Consider the following 4,463-nt stretch of genomic DNA (forward strand, 5'->3'; position numbering starts at 1 on the left):
ACTTTAAAGTGATGGCTAAAATTAACATAATCAATGCTAGGGAGATCACATATTTCACCTTTGAGAATCTTTTTAGAGGAGAAATCATTGACATAACGTTGGTAGTCCTCTTTATTATAGAACAACAGAGGTTCTTACCTTGCTTTCGCTCTTATCTCCCTTTGTTGCAAAGCTTCAGCCAACCTCTTGCTATCTCTTTAGGAGGGATTGGATGAGGAAGACATTGATGTGAAAAGCAAGCTTTGTATGTTGTTGGTAGAGATGAAGGTTAGGGTTTGAACGGTAATAAGAAAAGAGAGTAAAGTAGAAGGAGGCTATTAAATTAGGGTAGATAATTAGAATGGGGAATAAAAACTCGATGGTGGGGTTTTTGAGTGGTGAAAAATCACATTTGAAAGGACAAAAAAGCCATTAGAATTTGGTTCCTGCGCCATCCGAAATTCTGGATGGTTTGTGCACAAATCACCGGAATTCCAGTTGGTGCAGAAACTAACTAGCTTTTTTTTTTTTCAAAAAATGCCCAAAAAGCTTCATTTTTTGACCCAAATGACCCCAAACCTTTTCTAATACCTTAAATATGATAAAAAAAAAATTCTCAAACAAGAAAAGTAGAAAAATGTTGAAAAACGACCATTTACGGTAAGCTTTTCAAAAATTGCCAAGAAAACTAGAACCTTACTGAAAATGAGTTTTAAGCAACGAAATTAAAACTTTCTTTCAAAGTAGTTTAATGATGTGAAATGTGAGGTGTACAAACTTATGGAATCGAAAAATGTTGAAAAATGAGAAAGTTTGGCAAAAAAAATACTCTTTTAGGCCAAAAACATATAAAATCAACAAGTAGCGCGCTACAAATCGACTATCAACCAGAAGCTGAAACATGTACTACAAAAGGGATATGAATAAGCTCAATGATTATAATATTAAATTCATTATTAAATGTGGCCTAAATAACTCGTTTCAATAAATTATAGATGATAGAAGTATTCAAACTCGCTGCTACATAAGCATATGCAAGATAAGAATAATAACTATTAATAGGTATAACTCATGAGACAATATATATATGTCCATCTCGGGATAGACAGAGTTTATAATAGAAGTGTTCTAGACAACATAACAAAGAGCTTGCAGCTCATTGACCCACATACTTGGGAGTAAGAGCTTGCAACTCATTAACTCACATAGCTGTACATGGAGAGAATAACTATGTTCATCCATCTCGCCCTCTGTATGATGGAATAACTACCTTGCTAATACCATCATGGTAAGAGAAGACTGGAAGGAGCAATATACTAATACTTAGCATTTTTTATAAAAAGATGGTAAAAAAGGACAACTCACACTTAGCGACAAACAACCTTCATAGTCAATATAATCGTTTAAGGATAAAGACAAAAGAGCAGTTGAGTAGTTATTAAGTATTATCTCATGTGCATAAAAATGAAACATGGGGAATGTCCATGTTTCATGAATAGTTATAAATAATTAGATCCCCATTAATGAAAATAACTGCTACCTTATACACCTATAAATAAAGGGCAAAATTCAAGAAAAAAAGGAACGACAACTTTAAGAAAAAGAAATTAATGATTTAATATATAAATAAATTTTGATTAGCATATAAATATTTTTTTTTCTTGTAAGATTTTTTCTTTTAATTTAGATATATTAATGTATTTTCAAAAAAAAAAAAGAAATTATCTCATATACTATTTTTTAACTTTTTTTTTTTCAATTTACGGTTTGAGTTTCTAAAGTGGTTTCTCCGGTAATTTCTATGTGGGTTGCTATACGTATTTTGGTTGCGATTTAGATTGGTCCGTTAATTGCAATAGGAGTTTTTATGTAGAATTCCGTAAAATACAAAAAATAAAATGTTTTGAAGTATCAAAATGAAAAAAAATATATTACTAAAAAAATATATACAAAATAAATCTTAAAAAAAAATGTTATTTTTGTATAGAAATATTATTTATAAAAAAAATTAATTATAGAAAGCTAATATGCTTAAAAAACAATATAAGCTACATTAGTCTTCCTTTTCTAAGTACTATTTGATTTTTATTTGCTAATGAGGTGTATTAGTTAGTTGAATGGAACATGCTTAATATATGCTTCCTAATAAATATCTCTTACAATTTTTTTTTAGAAAAGACATAATTAATAAAAAAAAATTTAATTTATATCATCAACATGTTATTCTATAATAAATGGTTTAAATTTTCAAAAGTCAACATAATCAATAGTTAATAAAATATCACTATCCTATAAAGACAAATAAAATGTTCCTATTATAAAAATTTCCTATATATATAAACATACAATTAATTTGATTTGATAATTTTGGTTTAAATATTTTAGTTATCTACTTCATAGAGATTTTAAGAGTATCTACTTAATGCTGCAAGGTCTCAAACTATATTTCCAAACTTCAGGTTTAACGCCTAATCTTTCTAAATCTGCTTTTTATTGTAATAACATGAAAGATGCAGATGTCCAAAGGGTGTTAAATGCTTCGGGGTTCCAAGACATGAGCTTCCATTCAAATATCTTGGTGTGCCCATTTGTCTTAAGAAAATCTCTTCGAAAGATTGTAGTGTGCTTGTAAAGAAAATGGTGGGTCGAATTAGAACTTGGAGTACTCGGAATCTCTCATTTCTTGGTCATGTGGTGCTCTGTTTTGATGGTGATTCATTCCCACTGGTGTCAAGTTATGGTGCTGCCAAAAAAATAGTAAGTGAAATCAAAGTTATTTGTCGTGGTTTTCTGTGGAAAGGTCATTATACTTTACCTGGTACTACTGCAGTGGCTTGAAAAATATTATGTCATTCTAATTCTTCAGGTGAAATGGGATTTAGATGCATTTCGGAATGGAATGTTGCAATAATGTTTAAATATGTGTGGGCTATTGCTAAAAAGAGAGATCATATTTGTGGGTAAAATGAGTTTATAATGTGCATGTGAGGGATGAAGATTGGTGAAATTATAAAGCTATAGCCCAAACTAGCTGGTATTGGAGGAAGCTAGTCACAATAAAAGAAAACTGAAGAGTTTAATTGAAACAAATCAATTAAATATGGCAGTAGCTACAAGATAGCTCAAGGCTATCAAGTGTTATTTGAAAATCTACCTAGAGTAGATTGGAGCAACATTGTTTGGAGCCGATTCAACATTCCCAAGCATAGCTTCATTTTGTGGTTAGTTATGCTTTGAAGAATCAAAACCAAAGATAGATTGCAAAAATTTAGTATTATTGACAATGCTTCTTGTCTCTTATGTAATGAAAGAAATGAATCGATAAACACTTATTCTTTGAGTGTTCTTTCTCGATGAATTGTTTGAAGCAGGTATTGTAAAGGAATGGTTTCATTGGGGGACTGTCTCCATTTCTCTACATCGGATCACCAAGTGGATTGGAAAAGTTAAGATAAGTAAGTTTAAAAAGAAGGTTATCTCGGTTACTTTGGCTGCCCTTGTATACTAAATTTGGACTAACTGAAATAATAAATTTTAGAATGGCTCAATGAAAAATAGTAATAGAATAGTGCACAAAATTAAAGATGTAATCAAAAGTAAATTATTTTTATATTTGGCCTAAATATATAACTAGTAGTGAAAAAGATTAATGATATTTTTTGTAAAGATTGTAAAAACATTGTAAAGATTTTATAAATATTTTTTGAATCCTCTTCAAATTATAGAATGTCATTAGGTTGTACAAATTATTTTTTGGAATAAATTTAATGATATTCTTGCATTAAAAAAATATGTATTTTAGTTATCACTAAAGCGAAATTAATATAACAAAATGTCAGCGGTACCCATCGTCACTACGGTGAGGTAATGTATATGAACATAGAAAATAAAAAAGGGTCAGCATTTGAAGCAAATCGAATGAGGTGTTTTTCTCTCCATATAACAGAACCATATACATAGAATAATTTGAATATTGGGGCGCATGTAATACTTTTATTTATTTTATATCTTATGAAGAACTTTTCTTTTTTTTGATAAGTATCTTGTGAAGAATTTCATTTATTGTTTTTTCTTTTAGTTAAGATTCGTATTTTTTCTTTCTCTCCTCTTCCCTTACCAACTCTTGTAGAAATAATTAATCATGAAAAGAAATATTATGTTTGAAGAAAGAAAATTATTTATATTTGGACAGACAGCTAGCTAGCTAGCTACTCATTCTCTACTTTACGTGGCCAATGCATGCAGTGCAAGAAGCAGCCACGTACGTACGACGCCCTATATCCAACAACAACACATGAAAAATAAAGAGCATTGCCATTATTAATTTGATCTTCTTTCTCTGATATTCTCTCTCTCCCTCTGAAGTTATATTAATTAATTCAATAATAATAATATTCGCGGGCATACATACAAAATATTTCATAAAGGTAAACTTGCAGAAAATATTAGTTTTGAAGTACTGCATCTTAATTATAATTCGAGCA

Source organism: Cannabis sativa, chromosome 1, assembly GCF_029168945.1.
Source record: "Cannabis sativa cultivar Pink pepper isolate KNU-18-1 chromosome 1, ASM2916894v1, whole genome shotgun sequence".
Lineage (NCBI taxonomy): Eukaryota > Viridiplantae > Streptophyta > Magnoliopsida > Rosales > Cannabaceae > Cannabis > Cannabis sativa.